This window comes from Tiliqua scincoides, chromosome 2 (genome assembly GCF_035046505.1).
Source record: "Tiliqua scincoides isolate rTilSci1 chromosome 2, rTilSci1.hap2, whole genome shotgun sequence".
Lineage (NCBI taxonomy): Eukaryota > Metazoa > Chordata > Lepidosauria > Squamata > Scincidae > Tiliqua > Tiliqua scincoides.
The window spans coordinates 151,436,280-151,449,165 of record NC_089822.1 but is presented as its reverse complement, the minus strand read 5'-3'; positions in this window follow the sequence as shown (position 1 = coordinate 151,449,165).

The window sequence follows — 12,886 nt, the reverse complement described above, 5'->3', positions numbered from 1 at the left end:
AGCCCTGTGTCTGGCCTCATGGCCCAACACGTTTTTACTCTGCACCAGCTAAGTAGCTGGCGCAGAGTCGAGTAGCCCCATTGCAGGGCTACTTTCCATACCCAGGGGAAGGGGGCAAATGTCCCCTTCTCCTGAGCAGCTGGCGGCAGCTGCCCAGCACATTGAAGATGCCGCGGCAGCCATTTTTGGTGCTGCTGCAGCCTTTTGCACCGGGCAGTTCAGGATTGGGCTGTTAGCAAGCATTATAGCTTTTGATTCTGTCTTCATGTCAGCATCATCAGTTGCTTGGTGCACTGTAATCCCCAAATCTATGAGATGTACTTGTAGAAGTTCGATACATTTTGCCAAGAACTGCTATTTTGTGGTTATTATTAGTGTCAAATTATCAACTATAACCTGTTGATAAAAAGTTTAATGCTAACAACCAAACAAATCAGTACCCTTTGTCCATATTTTATTCCTCCTCCTCTCCTAAGGAATGGCTTCCCATGGCCTTAGTCTCCTTCTTACGAGAAGTACAGCCAGACTGATGGGACAAGTACAGCCAAACAGCCACCGGGTAGATGGGACTCAGCCTGGGAAGGCAGCTCATCTGAGAGAAGGAAAACTCTGATCCCAAACCTCCACTGCCTTGTGGCTACATCCAGTTATGGGAAAGGCTTCCGGAGCCAGAGTCCCTGAGGCAATTCATGGCTGAACACAGTCACATTCTGGCAACTCCTGCGATGCCACTGGAACCAACCCTATTGGCTTCTGCCTTTCCACTGGACCATTTCAGCGACGTGGAGAGGGGGGATTTGCTGCATGGGAAACAGTCTATCCTCCATACCTATTTTACCCAGGCTTCGCGCACTGGAGAGGACACTCTGTTCCAGAACCACTATTCAGAGCGCGATACCATAGTCTTCCGAGACTAAAGAATGCCAACAAGGAGTCTCCTTCTCCAGCCCTGTGTTTTCATCCTTCATATTACAGACACAGTCTGCCTTTAAATACTCCTGACCAGGCTTAGGTTGATTCGCCTGATTTTAAGTTGGGCCCCCTAACAACTAAGCAGTTGAGTGAGGTCTATAAATGTTTGGAAGCTGTCATGGCAATGGTTGAGAAGGTAGCTCTTAACCTGAAACATGATATCCAATGGCCATGCTTCTTACATGGAAATTTACAATGAGGCCAGAGTACACTGGATGCATTCTTAAAACACTCTCTCTCACACACATACACACACACCCCACTATAGTCTCCCCAGAGTTCTGCTCAAGAAGTCCTTCCAAATTTCATGATAAGATAACCTAGACAAAAGTATACCATTTCCTTCATTTTTTTTTGTAATATCACCCCCTACGAAGAACTTTCTACAGTATTGTACTTGTAACATTATCATTGTACCATATATTTGCTTTGTAGTTAACTAAACATGTTCTTTTTATTTACATCTGTAAAAAGTTGTATATTGGATCCTCAATCAAGAACATAACCTATGAATCCTTCACTGTTTCTGTGGTGAAATGAGTCTTGATTTACCTCATTTTGACTTACAGCACTTTTTCTAGGACTGTAACCAGCTGTAAGTTTGAGGACCACCTGTTCTGAATCAATGGGAAGATTGCTTTCACACTTAACAAATCTGTCAAAGGAGGCCTGGTTTCACTTTCACATTAAATGGTTGTCGAAGAGGACTGGAAGTTGTGCAACCAATTTGTACCTGTGGTATTCCAGAAATCTCTTTGAGCGACACAAGTAATACAGTGGAAAAGCTGACTGGGATTGTACTTGATAACCTCTCCTCACACTTTTACCTGTTTGGTGACCTACTTTAGCTATTACTCACTAGAGATTCCAGTTCATCTTATTTTTCAGGAAGCCACTGTTGCAATTAACAGTGTCATTAGCAACTATGTCACTCAGCAATGAGACATGTCCTGGGAAGGATCTGTCAGATGGTGAAGAAGCAGTTGAGATAAAATCTTCATGGGGTCAGGGTTGTTATGGGACTGTTGGGACTTCTGTCTTCAGCCTTACATGGAGCTTCACAAATCCACTGAGAACCACTACAGCGTCCACAACGTTTGTTAAAGTGGACAAAGTCTGAACCCAGCAAATAATAAGAGTTGGAAAAAACCACACTCTGATGTCAGGCCATCAGTATACTTCATGGCCTGCATCAATATGTGTTCATTAGTCCATATTGATCCATATGCCGCCCTAACATGTTTGACCTTTGTATTGGGAAACATCTCTCATACGCAAACCTATCTGACTTTGAAGCAGTCACTGTTGTTTCTAAATTCTCCCCTTGCTGCAGGTACCTAAGCGCGGCAAAGTATAATTTAAGTGGCAAACTGCATGCTTGCAACATACTAAGATGACTGTATGCTTATAAGCAAATTTGTTCCTTGTTCTTTTTACTAGAAGATTTGTATGCTGCTGTTCAACAAAATGTCCATAGTTCTACTGTTCTTAGTAGAATAGTAGATACTCAAAGTGCAAAACAGTACTTTAATAACAAGGACATGCACTTTGTTTTAAAAGTAAAAGTAATTATATCGCTTAGTAAAATTAGCATTTGACCTGGAATTTGAATATAAAAACTTGAAAATTATAACATAGGTGAGTGTGATAGCCACAGTAAGCATACAGGAAATCCCACAAAATCCTAGATTGGTCACAATAGTTTCAGAGATATAAATGCTTCTAAACAAAGATAAATTGACCATTTTCCAAAATAGCAGCTTTACTCCAAATTAGATTTTTCAAGGCATCCAATGTGTTTTTCACAGGTATCAAATGACTATATCCCACAATTTTCAGATTTTTATTCTAAACGTTTGGATCAAATGCTAATTTCACTAGACTACGTGGGCAAGTATAGCTGGCTGATTATTCAACATGGTGGCAAAATCCATCACCTTCACTAATTTCACCTTTTTTAGTGTTTCGAGACAAGCTGTTCCCAAAGTTCTACTTGGACTTTGGGACCGCACTAAATTGATGTAGGGGCGGGGCATCTTGCAGCCTCCTGGAGGATCCTCTACGACCCTGTGACTGTACTGAGCTCCAATCTGCTATTGGAGCTCACTACCGGTTTCCAATTGCACAAACTGGAAGTACGCTCAGATCGGAGCTCAGTGCAGCCAAGCAGAGGATCGCAAGAGAGGAAAGCAAGCTTCCAGAACTTTCCAGGAGGCCGTGGGACACTCCCAGGTATGTTACAATGTCCCTGCAGTGGTGTTGCTGGGAGGTGCGGGGGTGCAGGCCGTACTGGGTGATGCGCACAGGGGGGTGACGCGCACTTGGAGGGTGACATGCTAAAATAGCAGTGGTTAGGAGTAATACTGTCATGTTATATATTGTTAGATGTGGAATTTCCAGCAGAATACAATGGAAAAAAAAAAACCAGAGTGAAATATCTCTTTTCTATCAAATGTTATGGCCAAAAAACCAAAGAACAAAAAATGCATAGAGCCCTATGGAAAGTGAAACTCAGCTGTATTGCACGTTTACTCGTGAATAGGTCAACTTGCCTTAGTCTGTCGGAAAGGGCAGGCTGAGAGGAATCTAATGACACCATTATGGTCCTGATCCAATGAATGCAGCCCCAAAAAACACCTGAGAAGAAAGTCCCTCCCTCCAAGCAGTCGAATGTATTGAGCTCTATGGAAAGCGAAACTAAGCCTCACAGTCGCATTTATTTGCGAGTAAGCAAATGTGCCTTGGTTGGTGGTTAGGCCAGGCCAGGCCAGGCAAAATGGAATGTGAAGCCACCAGAATGGTCCTGATCTGATGGAACTGGAGCTCAACAAATGCTCTAGGAGGCAGCCTCCCCCCCCCCCCCCCCCGCCCACTAAAAAGGATCAAAACATAAGGCGAACTTTTAGAGACTGGCAAAGCCAGGTGGATCCGGACAGTGATCTGGTTTAAAAAGAAGTTCTTAAATTGAACTGGGCACTGGGTAGGACTGAAGACCTTACTGATTTTGGAGGGGGGGTATTGCAGGCAGGCAGGCTACAGAGAAAATTCACTTGGTGGAACAGGGCTGGCTTCTGCTTATTTAATTATTTGTTTTACTTTAATTTTTTATATTTATTTTAATCACTTCTGGTGGGTCTTGGACAGATTGTCATTCTAAAAAGTGGGTCCCAGTGCTAAAAGTTTGAGAACTACTGCAATAAGGTGTTAGTAATTTGACACCCTGGGGGTGTGTGTGTGTGTGTGTGACACCACTGGTGACCAAAATCACTAAAATCACAGTTTGGAGGAATAATACCATCATGTTATATATCAAATCAATGCGTAATTTCATGCAGAATGTGTTCTATCTTTGTTCTATCAAAAGGTACAGCCAAAAAACCAGTGGGGCGGAGTGATGGTACATCTCACCCCTGCTAATTGGGTAAGAGGCACTTTTTCAAGTGGGTGCTCCTTTTTTTTTTTTTTTTAGCAGGGGGAGAGTAACTGGCCCATCTCACCCCAGCAGTGTCTGTTCTAGTGGCTGTCTGCTGGTATTCTTTTGCATTTTTTAGATTGTGAGCCCTTTTGGGCTATACTGCTCTGGGCCAGGGTATCTCAGAGATCGCCTACTTCCGTACAATCCGGCTCGTCCTCTTAGGTCATCAGAGAAGGCCTTTTTACAAGTGCCGCCGCCTAAGGAGGTACGTGGGGCGGTGGCAAGAAATAGGGCCTTCTCAGTAGTAGCACCAACATTATGGAACTCCCTTCCCCTTGACTTGAGAATGGCTCCCTCTCTTGAGACTTTTCGGCGAGGCCTGAAGACATTTTTGTTTAAAGAAGCCTTCTGAGTGCATGGCCTTTTTAAACATCTCTTCTGTATCTTTTTAGTATTTTTACAGGCCTGATTCCTCTGATTTGCTATGTTTTTTGCTCTTTTTATCTGACTTTTTATCTGCCTATGGTTTTTATGGGTATATGTTAATCTCTTTTTAATATGTTTTTATCTGTGGTTATATTATGTTTTTAATCTGTTTTTAATATGTTGTGAGCCGCCCTGGGTCCCTTCGGGGAGAAGGGCGGCATATAAATAAAGTTTATTATTATTATTATTATTATTATTATTATTATTATTATTATTATTATTATTTTGGGACAGGGAGCCATTTAGTTATTTGATTTTTCTCTGTAAACTGCTTTGTGAACTTTTAGTTGAAAAACGATATATAAATACTGTTAATAATAGTTAATAATAATAATCACCACGCCCACCACCTGGGGTGTTGCCCCGCCCACTGCATGAGGAGTGACGCGCTGGCATCACGCACCGGGTGACGCGAACCCTAGTGATGCCACTGTGTCCCCCACAGTACTGCGATCACTGCAGCACTGTTGGGGACCCTTTAGGGGGGAATAGCCCATTTCCTATTTCCCTGGTGGGTTGCGACCCACCAGTTTGGGAACGACTGCTTTAGTCTAGACCAGGGGTGTCCAAAACCCGGCCCGGGGGCCACTTGCGGCCCTCAGGGGCTCCCAATCCGGCCCGCGGGAAGCCCCTGGTCTCCAATGAGCCTCTGGCCCTCTAGAGACTTGCTGGAGCCCATGCTGGTCTGATGCAACTGCTCTCAGTGTGAGGACGACTGTTCGACCTCTCACCTGAGCTGTGGGATGAGGGCTCCGTCCACTACTTTCTGTTTCACATCTGTGATGCAGCAGTGGCAGCAAAGGAAAGGCTGGCCTTGCTTTGTGCAAGGCCTTTTATAGGCCTTGAGGTACTGCAAGTCCTTCATTCATTCATATAAGTTATATCTCTAATATATTCATTTATGTAAATTTATTCAAATTTCAAATGTAAATTAATTCTTTTTTTTCCTGGCCCCCAACACAGTGTCAGAGAGATGATGTGGCCCTCCTGCCAAAATGTTTGGACAGCCCTGGTCTAGACTGTACATCATAGACTGGAAACTCTTTGTCTAAGGCTGCTTCACATAATCTTCTTTTTTCAGGTATTCCAAAGATTTTTAAAGTGTACACCGAAAAATGTAACGTATGAATGTAGCAATCAGATGGCACATATAAAATTGACCTTTGAGTGAGTAGTTGATGATAACCAACTATTTAACTTCAGCTTGGACCTTGGGCGTGGGGAGCAAATATGTTAATCTGTATTCAGCCATGAAGTTCACTGGGTGGCCTTGGCACAGTCCGTCTCTCTCAGCCTAACCAAACTTAACTTCCAGGGTTGTTGTGAGGATAAAATAGACAGTCTGCACATCAACATTCCCTCTAAGGGGTCTGCACTTGTTCCTGTGAGCCAAGATGCCTCACTTCAGTGTACACAGTTCCTTATGCTGACTGCTCAGCAGCTGCAAGGCCCATGACCCCTGCAATTCAATGGCTCTGCTATAGTCACTTAGCAAAACATTATGACAGTGAGGATGTGGATTATCCTGCCAGTGCCTTCTGAGTGTGCTAATCCTATTTACCTATGTTACTTATGCCACTAAAAAATAATTTCAGGACTGAAGGTTATTACGAACTGCTTAGGGCACAGCACCCCTCATGACTGCAGAAAGACTGTATGCCGCTGGTTCTGTACCAGCAGAGCTCAGTGCAGTCCCACTCCCTCCCAGTGTCCTATCCCCCTCTGTCCTGTTGACATTTGGGTACCTTCTTCTAGTTTAGAGTGACTGGGCTTCCCATTTTGAGGCTTCACAAAGGCTAGTGAAATGCTACTTCCAAATCATCCAAATCCTCCATAAGAAAGACAAATTCTGAGAACAGAAAGCTCATATTCTACCTAAACATTACATACATAAAAAGAATCACACCAAATGCATGCATATTAATCTCTTTGGCTGCAACATTTACCACAAGTGTAACATTTGGAATTTATGTGATAAGACCTGCATTTACCATGACACCTGGAATTTATGTGAAAGTATGTTGGAAGACATGCAACTTTAAGAAAGACGCACAGAAGCATTGTGTGTGATTTTGTACACATAAGCACTCACACCAGAACATCTCGGAGCCCCAAGATAGGGCTTTGCTTGACAGACCTCCAGAATCTGGTGCTTATTATCAGTGGCGTCACGAGGGTTTGCAACAACCAGCGCGGGAGGTGAGGGCATCACTTTCATAATGGACTTCCTCCCATGCAGTGGGCGGGACAATGCCCTGGATAGTAGGTGTGGTGACGCACCACTGCCCCGCCCCCACTGGTTTTGGCTATAACTTTTGATAGAATAGAGATATTTCAGCGTGGTTTGTTTCATTGCATTCTGCATGATATTACACATTGAATGATATATAACATGATGGTATTATTCCATAATACCAAGTCTTTAAAATTTTGGCCAGTAGTGGTGTCACCGCCCCATGCATGTCACCCATAAGAACAGCCCCACTGGATCAGGCCATAGGCCCATCTAGTCCAGCTTCCTGTATCTCACAGCGGCCCACCAAATGCCCCAGGGAGCACACCAGATAACAAGAGACCTCATCCTGGTGCCCTCCCCTACAACTGGCATTCTGACTTAACCCATTTCTAAAATCAGGAGGTTGCGCATACACATCATGGCTTGTACCCCATAATGGATTTTTCCTCCAGAAACTTGTCCAATCGCCTTTTAAAGGCGTCTAGGCTAGACGCCAGCACCACATCCTGTGGCAAGGAGTTCCACAGACCGACCACACGCTGAGTAAAGAAATATTTTCTTTTGTCTGTCCTAACCCGCCCAACACTCAATTTTAGTGGATGTCCCCTGGTTCTGGTATTATGTGAGAGGGTAAAGAGCATCTCCCTATCCACTCTGTCCATTCCCTGCATAATAACCCAGTGCGGCCTGTACCCCCCGCATCCTCCTAGTGACGCCACTGCTTGTTATTATTCACATATTACCGATGGGATCAGACAAAAGTTGAACAGTGATTGCTTGTTTGGGCCTTCCACGGAATTCGTGGCTGAGGTGAGAATCAAGGACTTCTTGGGCCCGATCCTATTCAAGTTTCCAGAGCCAAGGCAGCCATTCCAGTGGGGCATGTACTGCATCCTGTGGAGGAGGGGGGCAGCCATGGAGGCTTCCTCAAGGTAAGGGTAAGAGAAGTTTGTTGCCTTACCTCAGGGCTGCATTGCAGCTGCATCAGCACTGGAAATATGGATAGGGCTGGGCCTCTTGTCTCAGCCCTTGCCTTTGCTACACTATCAGAGAGGTTGCTGTCATGTCTTGGTGCTTGGTGGTTTGCAGCCACGAGCAAAAGTCTACAAGGATTATGTTAGCAGTAGCTCATGCTGAGTGGTGCGTGGCCAGGGAGCTGCAATCTTGGGCTGCCCTTCACCCTGAGTCTGCCACTACCTCCCTCCAGCCTCCCTGCAAACAGAGCGGCATGGGCCTCCTTCCCTAGTCCCTAACCTCTCTTCTTCCTCAGGTTGTTACGTTTCAAAAGACTGCACAAGAAAGGAGTGAAGTGAGTGAAGCAGTACCACTGCCTCCCCCAAAACTACACACTGTGAACTGCTTCACCCTCCCAACATAAAAACAAACAAAAGCTGCCACTTACCTCACTTCTTCCCTGCAGTCTCTTCAAATGAAACAGAAAGTAAAGGACCTGCTGGGAATTCCCAGCATGACCTGCACTTCCTGTATTGTAGAAAAGAATTGTGCTGGAAGAACCGAGGTAAGTGGCTGCTTTTTTGTTGTTGTTTGGGGGGTTTGGGGGGTGGCGGCTCCGGAGGCAGAAGAATCAGGCATCGGATCTGGTGGGGCCATCTCTGCTGTCAATCATCTCCTTTTTGTTATGGTGAGTGCTATTTTTGTCCAAAGCCCATTGAATTAAACCTGCAGTATGGTAAGTCTTTTGCCTTGGGGATGATGGGCTGCGATTAACAAGACAAAATGCCAGTACAAGTATGATGTTTTTTGTTTCAAGAATCAGGCTGCCTGTAATCTCATAATACTTCTATAAATAGAAGAGTTGGGGTGGGTTTTCTCCACTCAAAAGCCACTTTTGATTTTATTGGAACAAATAAAATCGAAAGATCTAGAACAGAAAACCAAACATTTTGCTCTGAGTTTTAAGAGTGCTGGTTAATGGTTCACTAGACCTCCTTAACAGCCTCCTGTTCTTGTCCTGATATCTGAGTTGGGTAGCATTAGGTTTGCCTGTGCTTGGCCTGATATCTGGGCTATCTGGTACAGATGTTTTATTTGGTAGCAAGATACTTGAAAACATATGCAAAAATTGTCCCCCTTAGGAACAGAGCATTTTTTGCAGGCTGTGTGCCTGGTTTGTACCCCTGGCTGTGAGGGCACCCCAACAGACCCTCCCCCCGACTGCTTTCTGTGCTTCCTCTAACCCTGCTGATTCCCTTCTGCACCCTGACACACATCACCCTCAGCTCTGGATTCTGCCCAGGTGCCGGAATTTTGTCTTCCAAGAGTTGGTAACCCTAGGCAACCACCAAGTACACTTGCCTTGCCCCAGAAGTGGCAATCATTCTGAGGCTCATCCACAATCCTGGTTTATATATTTTTTTGCTATTGAAACATGTCACTTGTAAACAACATTGAATTTCCATCAAGTGTTCTCTGAGTGTTTCATCAAACATTTTCCCAAGCAGTGCTATTATTAACCACATATCTTGGTCAAGGCCATACGTATTCAATGTGCCTGTGTGTATGCAGCAGCATGGAATCTACAAGAAGCACTGACAGCCTTCCAACCTCAGTTTCCCAGCCACATGCTTCTGTTTGCTGTGCAGCACATCATTGCTTAGGTTAAGGTAAAACAAATAGATGATGTACTCCAGCCTACAGTCCCCAAACACTGTTATACCAGGGTTGAAGTAACATTCATGGTTACAGCCAAAAACAAGGGCTGAAATGTCTAGGATGTGGCATTCGTTTTCTTTCTTTTTTTAAAGGGCAAATTTCCAATCCTTGTGCTTTGGGGAAAAACATGAAAATGAAAAAGTACTGGCAATGTCTAGTGCAGCCATTTTCAACCACTATGCCAGGGCACACTTGTGTGCTACAAATGGTCTTCTGGTGTGCCGCGAGAGTTTGGGGGAGGGTCATTTGTTAGTAGGTCCAATAGAGATGTGAGCCCCCCACCAACAGCATGGGGTGCCTTGTCAATTGTCAAAAAACTGATGGTGTGCCTTGGCAGTTTTAGTACCTTGTCAGTGTGCCGTGAGATAAAAAAAAAAGGTTGAAAATCACTGATCTAGTGCATGCTCAAACAAAGAGATAAGATAGAATTGGTTGAGACTGGGCTGCCCATACAGTGATATAGCAGCACCAAAATGGCTGCCACTATATGCCAAGGGGCCAGGGAGGCAGCTGGAGGTTTCCTCAAGGTAAGGATGTTCCCTTACTCCATGTTGAGCCCTGGCAGCCGCTATGGGTCTATTCAGATCTGGACCAGCTCAATTGCTGGCATGAATCTGAGTAGATTCATGTAGAGCTTTCAGGCATGGGAGGGGGGATAGTATCCGACAGCAGCCTCCTTCGCTGTCCCCACTCCCTTCCTGGGCCTAACCTGCTCTCCTCCCCACCCTCCCCCACTCTGCCTTCCCTCTGCCCTCACCCACCCTGGAACGCCTCCACCATTCTGTGGGATACTTACCACCACTGGCTCCTGGCATCCTGCCTGTGCTGGCCTCCCTTTTGGCATCTCCATCCTTCAGGCTGCCGTGATGTGCTTTCTGGCATGTTTGCGATGATCGTCTTCCAGGCAGCACACAGGAGACCTGCGCTGGCCCCGATAGGATCAGGCCATTCATAGTATCCTGTGATGTATTTCGTTCCCAATCCCCCACCCTTAACTATCCCTCCCAGCCACACTTCTCCCAGCCCAGTGCTTCTCAATCTCTTCCAGATTTTGTAAGAATCCAAATTTTGGCACAACCATGAGTTGTGTAAACAAAGGAAATTATGCAGTTTTGCACATTTATTTTAAGAGCAGTTTCTGTTTCCTTGACACATTTTTATTCCTCTTTGATATGCAGTATGTCTAGCTTTGATTTTGGGGAAGAACCTGATGATTAGTGATGATATGCCAAGGGGCCAGGTATGCCACTGAACCCTTGGCCTGATGCAGAATCAATGTATTTACTAGCTTTCTTGGCAAACTATTCTGGGTTCAAACTATCTAGTGCTTGGAAGGTCATAAGCTTTGAATTATGCTTGTAACTGTGCTTGTAACTGAATTGGAAGGCGGTGAAGATCAGACAACAGAGGAGCAATATGATCTCTATACTGTGCACCTGAAAACAATTTGGCTGCAGCACTCCAGTCCAGCTGCAGTTTCTGAAATATTTTCAGAGCCAGCCCCATGTGAAGTGTGTTCCAAAGCGTGGGTAGCAGCAGCCAGATCTACCTTCTCTAGGAAAGGGCATAGCTGGTATCCTGGCCAAACACATTACTGGCCATAGCTGCCTCCTGACCATCAAGGAGCAAAGCAGATCCAGAAGCTTCCCCCCCCCCAATTCTGAATGAAAACTTTCCTATTGGCCAAAAGTACTTGAGCCTTAGCGTGTTAGCCAACATCCTGTCCATAAATGATTTCAGACTCAGTTCAGAACTTCTACTGCTCTGTTGGATTCAGACAGAAAAGAGGAGTAGAACTGAGTTTTATCCACATATTGATGACAACCCATCCTATACCTCCACACTGCAGATAATCTCACAGCAGTTTTATATAAGTTTCACGTTACATGCATTAAACTGCACAGATGGAACCCTGAGGAATTCTGGAGAGGCCGTAGGGTCAAACAGCAGTCCCTCAGCACTACATTCAGGAACCTGCTCTCCTGCTAAACCTGGAACTAATGCACCCAGCCGTTCTGGCTAGGTGGCCCAGAAGGGTGTCATGGTATTAAATACTGGTGCATGGTATGCACTGTTGATACTCTGTGCACATGCATCATTGTATAGCCCTGGAAATTTGTACATTGATTTCAGCTGCCCTGCCACCCATTCCAGAGCACCAGCTATAGTGGAGATTCCCTTGGAGATTCAATTGTCCTCCCCCTCCGCCACCGCCAAAAGCACACCCAGCAACTCTTATTTCTTTTGATCAGTGCAGGGGACCACACTCTACATGTCATGCAAAGCACTGATATGTGGGCAAGCGCTGAGGCAGGGACATCGTGGGTAATCCACTTTGGGTGCAGGTATACATGGAGCAAGGGGCCTTAGGCAGGACATGCAGTCGGGGATGAGCCCAGATCAGGTACCAGATCAAGCAGATAAGAGCAGAGGCAGAAGATCGAGTTAAGGACAGGTCAAAGTCAGACTGGATCCGGCAGATTGGGTCAGAGGCAGAGGGCAAACTCAGGGTCTGGCTAGTGGTTGGGTTTGGAAATAGGTGAGATAAGCTCAGGGCAGACCTGAGTGCTACAGGTTGCTCAGTGCAACAAATTGCTCAGGCTGAACTGGCTGTCTTGGAGGCAGAAGATTTTTAGGACTTGGCACATTGGGTTGTGCGGAAAGTGTAAGGAAATTCAGACTAGTGGTTCACTGACCCTGCTCAGCCCAGTACTACAGCCTAGAATGAACCCTTTCCCCACTTGGTCTAATCTGCTAGAGAGCCGGAGGGGATTGGGCATGGAGGGGGGCAAGGTCAGGCCAGGGATGGCTTCAGGGGATCTGCCACCAAGCTCCCACCACTGCCCCCCCTGACTTGCTGACATGTGTTCTTCCCCGAAAACACTGTGCAGGAGGTGATCGCAGCAGGAGGTAGGATTCCCTCTCTCCTTGCATTGCTCTTTCCTCACAAACCAGGAACTGCAGGACCTGCTGGGGATGCTCCCAATGTGTCCCCAATTTCCTGCTATGTTCAAAGGGACTGTGTGAGGATGGAGCAGCACAAGGAGGCGATAGGACCACCTTTCTATCTGCTTCCCTCTCACTTTAATGAGCAGAAAGCAGAT